At 50.5% G+C, this 20,009-nt stretch overlaps 1 long non-coding RNA gene across 1 annotated transcript; it reads left to right on the plus strand.

The window, feature by feature from the left end:
- The first annotated feature begins 5,920 nt into the window (after positions 1–5,920).
- Positions 5,921–9,393, plus strand: LOC130145291 (uncharacterized). Its single transcript, XR_008820471.1, has 2 exons — positions 5,921–7,065; positions 7,228–9,393. It is a non-coding gene; the product is annotated as an uncharacterized LOC130145291 (long non-coding RNA).
- The last annotated feature ends 10,616 nt before the right edge of the window (positions 9,394–20,009 follow it).

A 20,009-nucleotide genomic window follows, 5' to 3' on the forward strand; every position in this document is an offset into this window, starting at 1 on the left:
AGAAGAATAGCGTAAAGAGAAGGCAGAAAGAGAGAGAAAGAGCACAAAAGAGCACGAGGCATTTAAATAGTGCTTGGGATGGTTGTTGTGATGGGGCCTGGGCCCTTTTGGATGCTGTCGCTGACACATCTAAACGAGCTGACGGCACCAGGTCTAGAGGATTATGTTCAGCAGCGACTTGCTGTCCCTGCCAGTAGGCACAAACAAATAGCTTATTACATCGGGGCCAATGTTATCGAAATGGCTTTAAAAAAGCAGTCAGCTTTAGTCTCTCTTTGCTCATTAGAAACTGCAGTTAATCACTTGCTGTGAAAAGGCTCACCACCAAGTTGCTTACTCCTCCAGCCCTCCTTTTCTGCCCTTCTCACAAGTAAATCCCTTATTCAGCTGGTCCATCCCCCGCAATCAAGTAATTCCTTATGCCTGCCACCCACTCTGCCTGGATTAACCTCAGGTGGTCACTACATTGCAGGTTTCTTGAAAAGCACTGCCTCCGAGCAATCTTTTTTTGCTTTTTATTCTTAAGCCTGGGTTTTAGAATCCCTCTGTGTACCTTGAACCAGCAAGACTCTTTTCCCCCAGGCTCTGCTAACGGTTTAATAGCCTCTTGTTTCTCTTAAGTCCCGGTGCTAACAGAACTCAGCCTTACCAACACTGGATGTTAGAGGAGCGCTGATGGGGAGGCAGTGACCGCTGGCTCCCCAGCTGTGCTGGGCACCTTCTCCACTGGGTGCTGGTTCTGGCAGCCTGGGCAGCCAGATCTGCTTTCTCAAAATGCTGTGCTTGATGCCACACACTTGAGCTCATGTGGCACTGGAGCCCAGACATGTCTCGCACCCCCTGCCTGCCACCCCACAGCCGCAGCTAGCACGGTCTTGGCCCAATGTGGTAGTGAAGGTTGCTCTGGCCAGAGAAATAGGTCTTCCTTTCCAACCTGTTAACTGGACAGCTACTGTGGCCACAGCTCCCTTTATGGAGATCTTTTGAGGGCTTCCTAATGCTTTATGCTTTAGTTTCCTAATGCTTGGTGTCTAACCCTTGCTCCACTGGAGGAGACAGTGACTGTGGGTCTGGGGTGAGACACAACTAGCTGTGAGGAAGGTGGAAGAGCTCAGCCTGTACTGACAGCAGGCTGTCCATGTTGGCTAACTCAACATACAGTGTGGCTTTTGAGTGGAGGCAGAGGCCAGGGAGACTGGCTTATTATATGTTATTGCTGCCTGATGTCAAGTTATCGGGCTGGTATCCAGCGCGGGGACATTTTGATCACCTCTCTGGTCTATCCGTCTGTTTATTGGAAGCACCAAGACAACGACTGAAGAATGAAGAAAATAATGCTCTAGCCCTAACATGCTGCTAATGTAACCACAGGGGTTCCAAAGCTGTGGCCAAAACAAAGACTTCCCTTCTGCAAGGTGCTGTAGACAGCTTTGCAAGGAATTGCTGCCCTATGGACATCGGTTGGTGTAAGTGGGCAGGGTGGTCTTTCACACCTCACAGGGTATCCACAGATGCAGAGAAGACTCTGACTGGATTTCCAGCAGACCCCAGGGTCTCACTCTCACTGATTACAAGAAAGAAAACTAGATCAGAGGGAAACATTAGAAATACCTTTAAACAGAGAAACCAATGAGACACCTGCATTAACTGAAGAGGCAATAATATTTCGTGGGAGTGTGGGGAATATGTTTCATACTGCAAAGTCTCAGCTATTGGGACACAATTTTATCTGTGTCACCGTGCACTGCGTTACTGCCTGCAGACCCCCTATGTACAATGGCACTGCTTGCAAAGGCTTGAATGCAAATGGTAGTGAAGCTTTTGTTGAATCCCAGTGACAACAGAGAAAAGCAAGGTGCTCCTTTCCCTTCCATCCATCCTCTGGGTCAGCCATGGTATGTGCCGCCACTTATCTATAAGCCAGCTAGCAGAGCTGCCAGCAAAATGTACCTGCTCTATTGCTCATGCCTCTGGTTTGCAATGGATTTCTGAATTTGCGGAGCCCCTCTGATGTCCTCTGCTGGAGCTTCAGATCTCATGGAAGTCAAATTCAGCCTCTGGCTCAGCTCCCTTGCAGGCAATGCATGAACCTGAGGCGCTTGGGCCAAGCCCCAAGGAGGGAGGCAGAGGGGAGGCCCTGCAGCACCCTCGGTGAGGTCATTGTCCTGCCTGGTCCCCGGCCCCTCAGGCACTGCTTAAAGCAGTGTGGAGAGCCACGCAGCCTGTGCCTGCTCAGGGTAAGCCTCAGCGCCCTGGGCTGCAAGGCCACCTTGCAGGGCTTCGGGGTCAGGGACCGATTTTCTGCCATGGTTTTTGGCTGCTCTCAGAGGCATTGCTGGGTGTTCACAGCTGACATGGCTGCACATGGAGGTCCTGCTGCAGGTCACACAAGGGGTGGTTCAGTGCCCAGCATGAGCTGGCACATGAGAAAATCCCCTCGCAGAGGGAGCAGGGACCGCAGACACCGGCTGTGCTGGGGAGCGGCTGTCACAGGCAGTGCTGGCAGTGCTGCCTGCCTCTGCCAAGCGTGCTGCATGCAGCACAGCTGCCGCCCCACAGCTGGACTGATGCGTGCACAGGGAAGCGCGGGAGCGGGCATGGGGCATGGAGGGAGCGGCCAAGTGAGACCTCAGCTCAGACTTTCTCCAGGTTTCAGAGGGATTAGCCGCATGGCAGTGTTTTTTAAGCCGTTTTAGTCTTTCATTACGTGCATTGCAGTGCAGCTGCTCACACAATTTCAGAGGGCGTGCAAAACTCAGCTCCGACTCCTGAGGCTGGAAAAAAATGACAAACCACCTTTTCCCATAGCTGTGTGGACGATTTCCCTCACTGAGTGAATTCACAGCGCCTTACTTGAGACATCCCATACACCTTAGACCAGGCTAACTGCTGCAGCCTCCCTAAAGCCACTGAGATATCAGCACAACCAGTCTGTGGTTTGCTACCGTAACACAAGTGGTCCCGTTTTGGCCGAGGGAAAAGTAACACTCACGTGGGATGGCGAGGCCCCTTTGCTCAGACAGCCTGTGTGCAGTGCTGGGCCAGGCATGCAAGAAAGGACAGGCTGCTTTAAGACCTTCCTCCGCTGCTGAGGCAGCTGGAGCTGGACCGATGCCCGGGTATAAACCAAAGCAGCTTCACAACTGTTCTAATTTATGTCCAATTGCCAGTGGCCCCGGGACATTTATGTCAGCCGTGGCTCAACCAGCTGTAACAGCATCCTGGTTTCAGCTTCTCCTCCCAGTGCTCACTGCTTTTTCTGGTGGCTGAGAGCGATCGGGTGCAAGTGGCCCCGGCACAGGTGCCTCTCAGCAGATAGCTCTTTAGGGCATCTGTGCTCCTCAACCCAGTACCTTCTGGCCAGGTTAATAACCTGTGTTTCCACCCCCCCTGGATGAAAAGCACTTCCTACTCATACTGTACGTGTGATGGTGCTTCACTATCTATATCTGTACATATGACGTGAGCAGCAAACTCCTCTGCAAACCACCCACAAATCACCCTGGAGTCAAAAAGCCCAATCACAAAGACTACAAAGAAAAATGAAAAGCGCCGTCTGAAACTCAGAAATAGACGATGTACAGTAATTTTTCCCGTCTCTCTGCCTTTGCTGGAATTAATCAACAATCTCTGCCTGCAATTGCTGGGAGTAATTTATTTCAAGAAATGCAAAGAAAGAGCGTTTAGGATAAATATTTAAATTTCCTCTTCCAACCCATCCTATTCTCAATCATTGTTTGTGTTCAATTCAGTCAGCTATGCATAAGCTGATGCTCATTCTCCGTGCTCTGGATATTTACATATTTTTTTTCTGTACTGAATCTCTGATCCCTAAGTCCTTGGGCGGGGAAAGAACTATGTAAGTAAACCCCCCTCAGGGACTGAATTCGGAGTGAGAATACATAGGGTCACCTAGGGCATGGAGAAATCCTCACAGATGGGGATGGTACTCCCATATGCATGTCAGTACCTGCCCTTTTTCCACTTACTCCTCCTCTCCCTAGGATGGTGAAAGTAGTGGTACTGAGGAGAGGGCAACAGTGTAAGAAAAAATGCAAAAAGCTTGCTTCTGGAAGGTGTAGTGTGCCAAGCTGTATGGTCCACATAAAAAATGAGATTGGAGTTTGTTGAAAAAACCCCATGCAAAACCTTTACTGATATGGGAACTATTTTTAAATATTTTGCTGGTTTTTTGTTTTGGGTTGGTTTTTTTTTTTAATAGGAAAATCATTTAAATCGAGCTGTGGGAATAATCAAACAAAAGAGCATAAACTTCAAAGGCAGTGCTTTGTATCTTTCAAACTGAGAAGTCTGAAAGAGGAAGAAGAGAGAGTAAACGATTAATTCTGATCTGAGATTGTTCATGCATGCGGAGGACGTGGGTTTCCCCTGGCTTCCCGGAGCCAAACATCTATAAACAGGGTCTGGAGGGGCCCTGGCTGACCTCCCCCCTAACCTGCGCCGCCCCACCACGGCCGCGCTTCCCCCTTTGGTGAGCTCTAATTAGCTTGTGCCAACAGAGGTTTGAACCAGAGCAGGGCGGGGGAAAGTAATATATAAACTTTAAAGACAGCTCATCCACCACGTGCAATTTGTATTTTACACCTCATGAATTTTAACAGCTGAAGTTATAACTTAGCTGTTAACCCGCTGTGTGCCGGCACATCTGCCTTGGCGGTCCAAGGACGGAGGCCGTGCCAGCACGTCGCCACAGCTGCAGCTTGCCCCACTGCAGAGAGGCTTTCCTTGCACCGCTCCCCTCCCTCAGCAAGCAGGGCTGGGGTGGAGGTTTTCCTTTCCTTGCCTTCTCCCCCAGCTCTAGCGCTGCAGCAGCCAGCAGGAATTCCTTTTTCTTCCTCCTAAAAAAGCCCAGCCACTTGTTCAAGCCCTTCCTTTCACGCACATTCAGGCTGAGTATTTGAGTAGCAAATGCCCTCCAGATACCACTAATCGGCTGCCTAAAAACAAAATAACAAACATAAAAAGGCAGATGACTGCAGCACAGAGTTAAAAATCACTGCACTGCTGGCAGGCTTTGCACATAGCCCTAGCTGGACGGCTACATGCTTGATCTTCTGCGACTGTCATTTACGCTGTTATTAAAAATTGTTGTTGTGTCTCTAAAACAACACCTCGAAACACTTGGTGGAATCATAGAGAAGTTGGCTTTTTTTATAACATGAAAACTGCACATGGAGGTGAGAGCTGGGACCTCTGCTCCCTGGTGGTGTTTCATTACAGGCATCGAGACTATTAAACCAATTTCCTCGCGCTTGGGTGTGAGGTGTTTGTTGGATTTCCCCAGCCGAACAAACCAGCTTAGAAGCCTGCAATTCATTAGGCAAGTTATCAGGCAACAGCCTCCCCTGCTCTCTGTTTGCCATGCCTGCAATCCCTAACTTGCAGCTTGCTTTTTTCCCAATTTGATACCGCAGGAGCCAGATTCAAAATCTGTGCTTAGTTGAGTGCAAGTTGCTGTGTGAGCAGGAACTGGCAGTGCTGCCTGCAGCCCTGTGGGTTCAGCCCCTGCTCCCCAGCCCTCTGCAGCCACCGGGGATGGCTATAAATGAATGAAGTCAGGTAGCGGCATAGCTGCGGCAGCCCAGAGCTCTGCCGGGACTGCCCTGTGCTCCACGGCAGGGTTATCGGTCACGCTGGCAGCCAGGAGCAGTGGGAGCTGGCTGGGAGTGAGCTTAGCTATCTGGAGGGCACGGTGCAGATGTACCCCCATGGCCAGCCAGCCTGATGTGCGCTGTCAGACCTAAGTGAGCTGTCAGCCCCTTAGCTAGCACACTCTAGCAACGTCTTAAAGTGAGATGATGCTTTAAGACAACATCTTAAAGTGTCTTAAAGGCAAGACAATGTGTCCCTTAATGCAACCTAAACCAGCCAAATCTGGCTTAGGGTTGCACATCAACACCCCCTTTCAGAGGCTGGCAGCAGGGATGTGTTCCCAACAGTCCTCCTCTATGTCCCGGTTGCCACAGAGCTGTGCTGAACTTCTTTAATTTTCAGTCTGTACAGAATTTCTGATGAAGGGGAAAAGCCTGAAAACCGCTGCTGAGGACTTGCTTTCTTCTGCTGTGCTGAGAGGGACCCTCGGGAGCTGTCAGTAGGCCAGAGATTCAGAGCCACTGCCCGTAAACTGAGTCGGCACGAGCTACCACCCAGCCTGAAGGTGTCAGAGGAAAACAGTACATGGGGTCAATTTTTATCATCTCTCATCAAATTCAGAATCACAGATGAACCAAGCCCCACACTGCTGTCCTGGAGGCCTGATGATTTTGCAGGAGGCTGTGCTGACTGCCTGTACATCCAGCTGCTGCCTGCTCCCCCCTCCTTGAACAAGAAGCAGGGAAAACCAGCAGGCGCTGAGGTCTGTGTGGCTGTAGCTGGACAGTTACCGATGCTGGAGTCTGCAAGACTTCTGCTGAGGCACGGCACACTCCTGGGAGCATCCCTCCCAGGGGAAAATCTGGTCTTTTGGGAGAGCTGCCATGAGGCAGGGATGGGCTCCCCCTCCCCTCTGTCTCTCCTTTTACCCTTCCTTTGGGTAAGGTTATGACAGCGGATGACAAAGAAGCTGCGGATGCTTGTTGGTGCTGTGCTGTGCTGTGCACTGACGCTGGCGCTCGGTAGTGCAGGAAGGCCTTTTCTTCCAGGCCTTTGCATTTGCAATTTGAATTTAATCCCGTGAGCTAAAGATAGCTCTGGCTCGCCTATTGTTCCTCCAGCTGGCAACAGCTTTATTTCTTTGATGCTTTCAGTTCTCGGTTGTTTCCAAGGAACTGGCAGAGACACTTTTAATACAGAGCCTGTCCCAGCCCTGTATCACGCCGGTCACTGCATTCACCCTCCTGGCCCTCCCTTTGGTGCTCTGCCTCCCGCTGGCGAGGTCTCCCGCAGGGGCTGCAAGTCTCCTTCTTGCTGACACGAGCTTCGTCTGCACATACCCATGATATCACCCCCCACATCCCCTGGCTGGCTTCAGGGCTGCTCTGCAATGGCTCCTCCAGGAGCTGGAGTCTTCCTCGGGAACAGACCTTTCACGAAAGCCTTGCTCGGGTATTTCTTAATTAGCCTTACTACTTGTTACTCCACCAGAAGAAGTAAGTGATGTGATCCTTTCCTATATTCTTGGTGGCTATTGGGGTTCATCTGGGTACCTCTCTAACCCATCCTTTTTACGTGTTTCTTTGGTAAGGATTTAGTCATCATTTATTTCAGGAGCTTTCTGTGTCGCATCAGCTGAGGAACTGCATGCTCTGCAAGGTCACTGAATGCATGTTTGTCTCTCAAGTAGTCTGAACAATGATTTGAAGTGAATTAATGTCAGTAAGCTCTCATCTCTGATTGCTTAGGTTTGTATTTGGTGTATGTGCATCACACATGTATGTATCATATGTATCATACATGTTGTGCTGTGTATGTGATTTGACGCCTTCTAATTTCAGGGACAAAAACTATGTGCTTTTCCAAGAATTGAATTTGGGACTGTTCCATGCTAATTCATGTTGTTAATTAGCTATAGCAGGCAGCCAATAAAGCAACATAAATGATTTCAGGTTCCTTAGGAAATATGCCAATACGAACGCAAATACCGATTTAGATGTGGAATTTTTGCAGTGCCTCTCAGTGAAACTCATTCATTAAATTAAATAAACGCGAAATGGTTGCAGGCTGCTGATGAACAGTTTGTGAACTGGAAAAGGGAGCACACTGGATCAGTAAATCCCTCCTTGGGCATATCAGCAGCTCTCATCCCACCGGCAGGAAGGGTGGGGAGAGCCGTGCCTCGCTGAGGGCAGCAGCCAGCCTCCCAGCACCGCAAGCTGCAGCGGAGATTTCCTGGCTCTGGCAGGAAGCGCTGCTGGTTCGTACCGCTGGCGTGCCGCCCAAAGGCTTGCCTGCTGTCATAAGGCACAGAGCTGCAAGGAACTGCGTGGGAGATGAATTAAAAAAAGAAGAAGAAGAAGGAAAAAATAAAGTCAGGTTCCAGAAGCGTTCAACAGGGACACTTCCTTTCCCACAGAAGAAAAAGCCGTTCCTATGTGCAGGCAATATTGCAGAAATCGAACACAGCACAAGGGGAAATCTGCTTCTGGGCTCCCAGGCAAACTAAGGGGAGTATCTGCAGCCTATTCCCCCTTTTCTGGAGATCATCCTAGTGCCACAGAAGACTGCATCTGAGTGAATGATATAAATACTGCTTTTAAAAGACTTTTCTCCCCTCAACCCTGCCCCAGTTCCTGGTTTGGCACAGAATGGGGAATCTCAAATGAAAGCACTCTGCAGTAAAGCACCAACTGTTTGGAAAACTGGCTGTGCAGGAGTGGAAGGAGTGCAGATATTGGGGATCAGACACTTCAGCAGAATGGAAGCAGAATATGAGAAGTTTTCCAAGAGTGGGTTACCAAGTGGCCTTAGGGACAAACGCCAAAAATATTAGTTATGCTCTCAATCATGTGTGTCTTGGCCTTTGCATGGCTTGCAACCCTAGGACTGGGAATCGGATCTCCCCCTGCAGCCTCTGGGACTTCTCCCACACAGCTGCTTGGGTGCTTTTCTCCAGGTCCCAGGCATGTCAGACTGCGAGGAGCTTTATTTTGTCGCTGATGGCAAAGGAAGCAGACACAGGAAGTCTTGATTGTCTTGATACAGTTGTTGCTAAATAGTTGTTCACATCAGACACAATTTCAGTATCCCCAAGGTGCTCCAGGAAATACGTGTACCTGTGCTTTACAGGTCACTGCTGTACTGAGTCCATGCTAGGCCTGCAAGTATATCCACCTGGCACCCCTTAAAAGAAAAATAACACACTGAAGCAATTTTTTATCATCAATATTACACAGGGTAACTAAAGCCTTTGTGGTCGGGCTTCAGTCTGTGATCACTAGCAGGCACAAAACCTTAGCGGAAAAGGACATGTCTGACAGAAAGAAAAATAAGGGTCTTCTCCCTATTGGGAGCCTTGAGGAAGACATTATATTTGAGGAGCTAGTGACATTGAGCAAGCCATGTCTGCTTTACTGGGGCCTGTCCTGGGGAGGCTGCAGACCCATGTATGCAGCAACATGAGGGAAAATGCTGAGATGGATATTGGTGTCACTGGTGGTGTGCTCTGGCAGACATCCTGAAAGACAGAATGTCCCTACCTGTTGGAAGAAGATAATATGATTTTTTTTGTCATGTGAGGTTAAAGGCACCATGCTACAGGAGGGAGACCCATCCCCTCACTGATGCGATCTGCAGTCTGTGCTGTGGCTATTCAGCTGGAGGCCAACCGATGCAGCACTTATGTGGGGTTCCCAGCATCTGAAAGGACATAATAATTACTTTATCTTTGTATTCCTCTTCTTATTTTATCTTATTAATAAAGCAATATCATCATTACACTACCTGCTGTCATGCCTTTCTTACTGACATCCAGAGAGAGACCCCTGCACCTCCCTGTGCAGAATGCCCTCTGATTCCCCTTGATGTCCCTCAGAGGGGCTTATCCACGAGGAGTTGGTCCAGAGTCTTGCAGCCTAAAGAAGACGGAGGTCTGCGCAGACTCGGGACAGGAGCTCTGCTCAGGAGGCATACAGAGAGGGCAGAGTGCAGGCAGCCGTGTAGGCAGCGCGCTGCTGCTTCGTGTGCATGTGATGGGAGTGAGGGTGAGAAGCCATGAGGGCGCACAGGGGTCTGGACAGCTAGATCCAGGCAATGGGGCCGCTAATTCAATCCTCCCACTTTACAAGGAGAAACAGCTGTTGCTGCCACTGCAGACAGTGCACGCAGGAAAGCCATGGTGTTGGCTTCCCAGCCCGGGTGATCCTCCTCCTCCCAGACCGCCGCCTGCCAGGATGAATCACGCTTGCTGCTGGAGCTGGGGCTTGGTCCCGTGCCAGGAACGTACTCCAGAGGGAGACCGCAGAGAAATACAGAATAATTTGCAAATCCATAAACCGCCCCCCCCCGTTGCTTCTCAGTAGGGGTCTCTCAGCAGGTGCCAGAGTGTGTTTGTAGCAGGTGTCACCTGCCTGTGCGTGCTCCCAGGGGACAGACCCCTGCGCCAGGTGACCTGGCAGGCCTGTGGTGTGCCGGGGACAGGCTGTGAACGCCCGAGTACATCGCTGCCAGTAGCTGCCTGTGCACGGGATGGGGCTGCTTCTGCCACTGGACCTTGTGAGCCATTAGCCTGAGCGCATGGTAACATGGTGCCGCAAGCATAGAGGAACCCTGCTAGCCATAAAATGGCACAGAAGACCCCCAGGAGTCTTGTATAACAGAATGGTAGAGTGTAATGAATAGTCAGACATATGGTAAAAATGAATTAATGTCGAGTTGCCATCCACTCTGCCATTTTTTGCTTTCAGTTTCCCTGCTGTGCCTGTCTCCTGGCATCACTGAATCTTGATTCAGGGACAGGCAGCCAAGTAGCTTCCTGTGAAGCCAACATCACATCCTAAGTTGGCCAACAACTTGGTAGTGCTTTCTCCTGGCTCCATCTGGCTGGGACTCTCTTGCCTGGCCTGGTGGAGAGTGACCCAGCCTCACTGGCACGGGTCTGCATCTCCTCCCCTCTGGTGGGGAGTCACCTGCCCTCAGGAGATGCCACCTGATGTGGAGCCCAAGTGCCTTCAAGCAGGAGCTGCTGTGAGCACATCAAAGCAAGTCCTGGGTCTCAGGCCTCATCACCTGCAGACACAGTGGCCTGAATCCAAGACTGCAGGAGGTTCACCTGGAGCTCCTGGAGAACTCTGTGGATGAGGTGCAATGGTTTGTTTGTTGTCTGGGCAATGCGTCAGTTTCAGCAGACAATGTCCTGGCAGAGTAAGGCAGAAAGGTCCAGTCTGGTGGAGCAAACTTGCAGGAATGACTTTTGAGAGCCTGTATTGCTACAGGCAGCACCAGGGCATACAAATGGGTATATGTGCATGTATGAGTGCATGTGTGAATGCAAGTGCTTTGAGTAATCCTAATTTTCCCACCAAGAAGAAAAAAGAGTTACATGTGCCATAAGTCAGTTTAGGCACTGTGAGGACATGCTAAAAACTTCACAGCCTAGTCCAAGAATTGTACTAGAAAAGGGCAGGAATGTCACGCTCTGCCTTCCTGCTGCAGCCTGTCCTTCCACAGGCATCTCTTCTACTGCACACAGCACAGATGGGCTTCCTCCAAAACGACTGTGCTGCTTCTTTGCCCTTGGCTGGAACTGCTGCTGTATATGTCCCAACTTGAACAGGCCTCAGGAGGTAAAACAGAGGAGCAGGAGTGCAGATGAGCAGCTGTGCAGGCAGGGGCTGCTCTCTGCCACGGGTGTGTGGGGAGCCTGCCTGCCTGCCTGCCTGCCTGCGGGTGCAGCTGGAGGAGCAGTTTGGTGGCAGCACTGAAGGATGAGGTGGGCGTTTGCATGTGCGTGTGTGAACGCATGCATGCGTGCCTGCGACAGAATATGGAAATGCTTGTGTTACAAGAGTGAAAGAGGAGCTACAGCCCAGAGACACATATTTGGCTGGAGCTATGCCAAAGCCTCTTCGTGCTTCTGGGTATCTCTGTTCTGGAGAGGGGAGCATCACACCCGCTTGCCTCACCACAACACCCGCAGCCTTTCGCAATGCCTGGGAGGCAGTGCAGTTTTAATCAACGCTCCTCGCTGAAAGCCAGCCTCTTCTTTTTCAGTCAAAAGTCCTCACTGACTTAGAAACAGCTGTCGTGGTACAGCTCCTATTCTTGGATTTCTTGGAAAAAAGGGAGTGCTTGTAGGGGCTAAAGGGCAGGAGACAGAGGTTGGGGAATTGTGCTCTGCTGCTGGCTCAGCCGCTGACTTCTCGTGTGATGGGAGAGAAGTCACTTATTTTTTATATTAAATAGGAGGTGGGGAGAGAAAGGAAGAGAGGAAGGGGACAGTGTTGTTAAGCAACCTTTGTGAAACAATTTAAAATCCACAGTGGAAAAAGCCATAAATGTCACATCACATTCATTACTGAGCAGCGGCAGCCACAGCTATGGCTCACAGATAGCCACTGTGGCCAGGCCAGCCTTGGCTGGCTGCTCCCCTGCCGCCAGGACCTGTCCCTCCCATTACCGCCTCCCGAAGTCATTTTTATTATCTAGCAATCACCTGTGACCCTGAGATATTTTTAATGCCTGCATTTTTAGTGCTGTTCTGCGGGCGTGGGGCTGCTCAGCCGGGCAGCCTCCTCCCCCCTTGGGAGCCAGTGCTCCCGCCCCAGTGCAGGCAGCCTGCTCCTGCTGCCCACAGCAGAGATCAGACGCAGCAGCAGCTGGGGAAACAATTGGTGCCAAATTAGAGCGGCTCTTCAAGTAATTGACTGATGGAGCAGCGCGCCTACTTCAAAAAAAAAAAATAAATAAAATACCCCAGTTTCGCAGTATGAGTCACCGGGATGTTTGTGCTCTGAGCTGTTTAAGAGTCAGCCCACGGTGGAGGTCAGGGGACGGAGCTGTTTTGCTCTGTGCTGCTGAGGCTGGCCCCTCTCCTGGGAAAAGCCCGGGGTTTGCCCAGCCCTGCCGGGGAAGAGCGGCGAGATGCTCCAGTGGTGCAACCCGGCCCCACGAAACTCAGCTCCCCTCTGACCATGCGTTCAGCCCCCGGCTCCCGCGGGCTGGGGGTGAGACCCCCGGTAGGGCAGCCGGACACTCACAGCTACTGACACACCGGCAGCCACCGAGACAGCTCTCGGTGGTTTTAGTCAAGAAGTCAGGAGGGGGAGCTTCCTGCAGACCCGGGCTAACCCCGCACGCTCCCCGGCCCCGTGCCGTGGCGCTCGCTGGCACGGTGGGTCCTGCCAGCAGCCAGACCCCCAGCCCCGGAGCAGTGCTGAGCATTCCAGCCACAGGGGACAGGAAATCTGACCTTAGGCTCTTTAAAGACCACATAGATGAGTTTCCCCCTGCTTTCCACCCACCATTAACACTTTCACAGCTTTCTTGCAGGAAATAGCGTTACAGAAAATGAGAGCAGCGACAGTTTCACATTATTACAGGGCTCTGGGAGCTGGGGCAGCAACAAAACCTCCTGGTATCCTGACACAAGAAATAGAAATTATTTCTGAAGTTCACGCCGTACCGTGTGGGCAGTCAAAACCAGCAGTAAGATACTCTCACTCATTTTCTTTCCCACCCTTTCTAGTGGAAAGAGGAAAGAAGATTTCTGCATGTTGCAGGTATTGTCATTATTATAATTTAACCTGGTATTTAAGGAAAAAAATCTAAGCAAGCCAAACTGCTTCAGGGAACTACCCAAAGCCTTCCTTGACTGTCAAAGAGGTGGCTCTGAGCGTAGTGAGTTGTTGAAGGGGTAAGGATGTCCTTCATCATTGTGTTGTGCCTTGTCTTCCAGCTCTACTCCCAAAGGGGTGAGAGATGACCAGGTTCAAAACAGGCTGGCCCTTCCATGCTTGCTGGCATCAGTCTTCTCCTCTGGAGCAAAATACAGAGCAAAAATTCATCCTGAGTTTTCCATACAAAACTTTGGGCCTGGCTTCTGAAGCCAGGCTGCAAACAAACAGAGCATGAGACAATCGCTGTGGTCAGTGCACAGCCATGGGCTGTTCCCAGATGCGACCTGCCCTTTGCTTTCCAGGGGCTTTTGCTTCGCCCTGCTCAATGTCAGAGCAGTATGCCCTCACCCTGCTGCTCTCCACAAGCCTGGTTTTCAGGCAGCTCCCAAAGCCCTTTGTAGTTCAAAGTATTTTGTTTGAGGCTTTTCTTTTTGGACTGTCAGAGCAACCCAAGTAATGTGGGCTGCAAAGCCAGGCAGCTGAGCGCAGTTCTTCGTACTCTCCTGTTTCCTTATCGCTGATGTCTAGCCCTTATATATTTTTCATGGAAGACTGTGCTGATGGTGCAAAGGTGCCTCCTTGCCTTCCCCCAGGTCTGATTGTTTTTTCTGGTTTTGCGTACAAGGGGGTTAATTAGAAGCTGGCATCTCCCCCCACCCCCACCCACCCACCCACCCCAGCTCATGTGGAAAGGGATCTGGAGCCAGCAGCTAGAGGGAGGTGAGGGAGGGATTAGCCCTTTGCAGGAGGCAGAGCCGGGGTGAGCATGGCTCCCTGGCCCCCTCCTCAGCACTGTGAAGACTTTAGGTCTTTCCCTGCCTAGCTCCAGTGTGGATCTTCCAACAGAAGAATACGCATCCCTGGCTGTCCAGAAAGAGATTACGGCACATCCATGGGGCTCCTCCACATGGATTTGGCTGCCGAGGAGGCTATCTAGTCTCCTGGGGTTGGGTTGTGGGGTGGGGGTGCCTGATTTTGCCTCTATGCCAGCTCTACCAGATGGCTGCCCTTTTGCTGTTCCTGTGTGAATGGGGAGTGTGTGTGTGTGAGAGAGAGAGTGTGAGAGAGTGTGAGCGTGTGTGTGCGAGCAAGCAAGCGCTGGCTCATGCTATTTCCTCCCTTCCCTTGGGGCTTGACTGGGTCCCTTTTTTTTTTTTTTTTTCCCTCCTGCTACAGCTCTAATAAAAAAAAGTGGCTCAGCCAATTCTCTTGAACCTGAACGCAGAAGGAAGGAGACAGGGAGTGAAAAATGTGAAATCAAATAGGATTTTTTTTTTTCCCCACCCAGACGCAGTTGCCAGGGAGTGGGGCTGGGAGCACTGTGGCGGTCCCCCACCAGTGAGTGGAGGGACAATAGTTATTCATGCTGGAACCAGGAGCAGGAGAGCTGCTCTCTCCATCTGAGAGAGCTCGTTACTTCCTCAAGTTTGCTTAAAATACAGCTCTAATTACCTGTTTAAACAATAGCTCTGTCCCTTTCTTGGTCTATGAAGACTGCACACATTTTAATTATTGGAAAGACCTTGGCCATTCACCTTTCTGAGGTATTTAATGCTTCCAGTCAAATGCCTGCCCTGATGTACTCTGTAACTATGCCACCTCTCGAACTCTTGCCGGTGGGAAACTGCAGGATATCGTTGGTGAAATGACATTCTCTGGCAGGTTTTTTTTTCCTGCATAATCATGGTATTTGTGTTAATTTTGCTTTGCTGGGTACATTAGTCTTTGGCTCCTAAACAAGAATACACAGGCCCTCCTCCTGCCTTGCCTTTTCCCCTGTGCACAAATGAAAAATAGAGCTTAGCTTGTGTCTTTATGTGTGGTAATATTATAATCCTATAAATGGATGCCAAAGCTGTTCCTGGGATGGGAGTGCCTGTTTCAGAGACAGTGTAAGCAGCCAGGGAAGGGGTCTCCTTCTCCTTTATCAGACACCAATCCATCCACCCCAGCATCACATCCCCTCCCCACAAAAACTCTCATTTTGGGTATTTCTCTTCTCCTAGCAAGTGGTGGACTGGAAAATGCTTCCAATTGCAGAGTGGTGCAGCAAGGAATCCTGCTGAGCTGAGTGCCTGGAGGCGATCGAAGCACTGCCATCCCGGGGCTGGATAACCCAGCTTTCCAAGGTCTTGGCTGTGCAGCCATGGGAGCCTGGCCAGCAGGAGAGATGCTGCAGCTAACAAACATACTTCCTCAGGGGCTCTTTCCTTGCTGATGCCGAGCGAGCACAAGCTGAGATGCTCTGGGAGCCAAACTCCCATCAGGTGCCTGAGCTGCTGGCAGTGGCATGGGGTGAGGGCAGGCCTATTCCCAGCAGGCAGCAACTTCTTCTGGATCTCTGTCAGCATGCATGAAGAGCATCCCTCTGCCATGCTGGGCCCAGGCAATGAAAGGGTGGCAAAAGGACTTTGCTTCAGCAGAGTGCCTGAGAAGGGGGCCAGGATGCTCAGAAGAGGGGAAGACACATATTTGCAGTCAGAGGGAAGGAGGCCAAACACTGCCCAGTTCATAAGTCTCAGCCCCTGAGAAACTTTGTCTGCGGGGCTTGAGGCAGCTGGCTGGGAGAAGCCCAGAGTAAACTCAGCAAGCTGCCCAGAGGGCCTGGAGCTGTAAATCTCAACTGCCTGGATTTAAAGAGCTGGCAGAACTTTTCACGAGGTTAGAAAAGTGCTGGAAAGGCGGCAGAAGAACACCTGGCCGTTTCATCCTCCCTACACCACAGTGCTTCTGCTTGGGGTTTTTGCCTTCCCTTCAGGAGTTGGTGAAGCACAATGGAGCCTTTTGGGATGGGAAGGTACTGCTCTGATTTAGGGTAATTGCCTGTATGTCATGATTCAGCGCATCAGTTGAGCGCTTGTCCACCTCTGGACATGATTAACTGTAAAGACCACAGGGATTTTCCATGGGACTTATGCATGTGCTTCCCTGCTGTGCTGAACTCAGTTCCCTGTTACTGCTGCTGGCTTTGGTGGGGTTGCCGGAGAGCAAACAGAAGAATTCAGCCCTTTTGTATCAGATCCTCCTTTGTTTTATCTGCCTGCTGAAATTGCAGAGATGGAATATTTCAAAATATTTGCTCAGCTGGCCATGAAACGCAAGGGTTTCTTCGGGGGGAACGGCTCATTTATTCTCCAGCCAGATCAAGCACCTCCAGCTAATGATGAAGCATCACGGCACACTGAAGCCCTGCTAATGGCAGCGTCCTGAGGAGTGAAGATAAACAGTGGTTGCCGCAGCATGGGGGGATGCCGATCCCTCCCCTCCGCTGATGACAGAGGATGAGCGAAGGGAAAGGGGAGGGGGAAAAAAACGTGCTGCTCTGGATGCCCCAGTTTTCTTGTGCTTTTTTAAATTTTATTAATACCTCATAGCCTTACCAAAGCTAAGCAAAGAATCCCTTTCATCCACTGGTCTGTTTTCTACCTTTGATGGCCAGCCTTTCATTTTACTTTGAGGTATCCCCCCTCAGAAAGCTCCTCGCTGCCTAGCCAGCACATTTGTTCCTCTCTGGCTGGATGCAGATGTGACCAATTTGCTTCCCCGACACAATGCAAGTGGAAGCAGGGGCGGAGAGGGGAGGAAGGTCTGTGAAGCTGAGTCGCACAGCAGAAGGCAGCAAGAAGAGTGCCGCACTATTTATTCCCTTGCTTCCACCAGGGTCTTCAGTGTCCCGGCAATGGTAAATCTTAACTTTCATGCTATAGTGCAGCGGGATGCAATTTACTTCAAAGACAGCATAAATCCCCAGCTGCTGCTTATATCACAGGGCTGTTAGATAAAAAGGGCTTATGTGTTTCTGTCCCAGGAACAGGTTTGCACTTTTCAGCATGGATCTCAACTGACCAGCCTGCGGTTGGCCTAAAAATCTCACAAGGGCCACAAAAACTAGGCTGTTCCCTCCCTTGTGAGCCATCCAAGTGCTGAGCTTTGCCGCACTGGCCCTGGGAGCAGTCTCCCCACAGCCAGCCCCACCATTGCATAGCGGTGACTCCCCCGCTCGCCAGCTGGATGGAGAGGGAGGGAAGGCATGTGGTAGGCTCTGGGATTATTTTTTTTTCACCCTTAGGAAAAAATGCTAGTGCTGGGGAGGGAGGGAAGGAAGCAAATTCCTCCGTCTTTGCTACCACAGCTGTCTTGCCAAGCAGAAACCGAGAGATCACTTTGACCAGGAAAAGCTGCCTGAGAGCTGGGTGCTCCCATCGCAAAGGTGGGCTGGGGTACCCATGGTAGTGTGGATATATGCCCTGCCTCGAGCGTAAAGGGCCTGGCCCTCAGCTGCTGTGGGCCTCTTGGTCTCCATGAACTCCACAAAGTCATGGCACTTCACACTGACCCCGGGAGCTTTTTGTTGCTGTGGCAAATGTCATAGACTTAAACAAGGGAGTGTTACAGACCTGTTTAGGCAAATGGAGAAGGTACATTTCAGAAGCCATAGAGAGCTTGCAGAGCTCAGACCCTAGTGTCAGGAGCGACCTGGGCAAGTAGAGCCCCAAATAATTTCCAAAAGTAGGACTTTGGCTCTGTTTAAATACTATTTATCCACCCCTTGGCCAGGAGAGTGTTTCCTCAGCCCAATTCCAGACAACTGCCTTGCCCAGGAACACTGGTCTTGTGTGCTACCAAACAATACTCAAGCTAGAAAACATCCAGTTAAATTTCTAAGAGTTTAATTTCTTGGCTAAACATGGGAACCTAGACGTTTTCAGAATATTGCTTTTGGAGTGAAAGAGGAGAAAAGAAATCCCTTCTGCCCTCTGTAGTTCAACCATATTAATAATGTCTTACTTGCAAAGCTGTTTACGCCTCCCTTCCCTTCTGCTGGGATGCTGCTGTGTATCTGCCCTCATCAGAGCGCTGCTATTAGCTGGCTTCATCGTGCAGCGATGCTTCATCGTTAGCCAAAGTTGCTTTATCTTCGTGAGGGAGAAATAAGCTGTTCCTCTCAGAACCACCCATATTTCATGGCCAACTAAGCAATATTGCAAAAACATTGAGATTCCTCAATTTCCTTGATCATATATAGCAGATGCTGATTTGATGCTAGGAAAACTGATTAGCAAACCCCTTCTTGGCTAGTCTGTCATGGCTCTGACAGCCCCAACGCAGTCAGCTTGTCCAGAAAGAAAAAAATAGAAAGACTATTACCAAGTGCATTTTTCATGCAGTGAGAAAGAGCGTTTCTAGCTGCCTCTATGCACTGAAAACAAATTTCCAAAAGCCCGCATAGCAAAGTGCTGGGGTTATAATCCACTCCTGTGCAATATTACCTTCAAATGCATTATCACTGGAAGTGTAAAATCCAGCTCCTCTCCTGCTGGAGCCCCACTGTCATTAATTGAAGGCTTTCCCCAGCCAGGAGCCTGTCTAACTTGCAGGGCTGGCTGTGAAACCAAGGGCATTACTGGATGATGCTGTCATGCACAGCCATGCAGGTCCCTTTTAAGGGAGCGGTGGAGCCGTTGTAACAGGGGAGCTGAAATCTAGTGTGTATAATTTCAAGGAAATGTATAGGCTTGCCGAGGCTAAAAATCAAGATCAAAAGTTCAGGGTTAAATTCAGCTGTCGGGTCTAGATAAGCTTATCTCCAAAAAGTGGCTTATGAGAGATCTGCTCTGGGCTGAAATGCTTAACTGGTGACCTGCAGGACCTGGTGCTGCTCTCCTTCCCACCAGGGCTTACCTCCAGATCTGCGTGTCTCCTGCGTTTCAGATGCTAAAGACATAGCAGGGAGGCGGGAGGCGGATAGCATGTCAGGACAGCTGTGCTCTGGCCCCAGGCCTCCCGCAGATTTACGCGCTTTCGCTTAGCCTGGGTGTCCCAAAGAGAGCAGCGAGCGGTGAGCACCGTGGTTTTGTTATTACACAGAGGCCTGATCTGGCAAAAAGGGAAAATTACAGAATTTTTTCCAAGCATTCTTTTCCACTCTCTGGAAAAAAAAAACCAACAGGCATGCCTGTAATCAGCTGCAGGAGCGGAACAGCCCTTTTCATTTATTTTTAAATGTCCTTCAGGACTGTCTGGTTAATAACCATGCTCCATGATGCTGTGCTCCCCAAGGGGGAAAAGGTGCTGCCTGGGAAACTCGTGGGGGTTTTTCCCTGAATTGATTGCCCTCTGCTTCATCCCACTGGAGACTGGGGAAGGGAAGCATGCATCCAAAGGAAGCAGGATGGTGGGAGGAGAAAGGGGCAGCAGCAATCCTACCTCATCCCCGTAGCTGCCGCAGGACCGGCAGCTCTGCGTTCAGGATGCTGCGGAGTGTTGCTGGTATACAGAAGGCTTGCGTGGCTACAAAGTGCTGTGGCAACAGTGTGTGTCTAATTCCAACCTTTCGCTTAAGAAGGCTGATAAAGGCATCACACATTTGAGGTGTGCAGCATTTGCACTGCGTGCATGGCACAGCTGTTAGATCCCATCGGAGGTGTTTGCAGTGCAGATACAACAGGTTTCTGGGAAGGGCAGTAAATGGGGAAAAAGACCATTTGATCAATCATCTTGCAGTCTAGTGTTGGCCTTTGTAGGGAAAAATAAATCCATCTCTTTAACCTGTCCCTCTTTGTAAAACACATGCAGAAGTTTCCAGGATGCAGCATGGAGACGTGGCTCTTCGTTAAACAGTGAGGTGCCCACTCACCCAGCCAGCCTGTTGCTGCAAGAAACTAAGACTGAAGCAATAAAACAAGCCTGGATGGCTGCCAGCAGCAGGAAAACGTG

This window comes from Falco biarmicus, chromosome 2, assembly GCF_023638135.1.
Source record: "Falco biarmicus isolate bFalBia1 chromosome 2, bFalBia1.pri, whole genome shotgun sequence".
In the NCBI taxonomy this organism is placed as follows: Eukaryota; Metazoa; Chordata; class Aves; order Falconiformes; family Falconidae; genus Falco; species Falco biarmicus.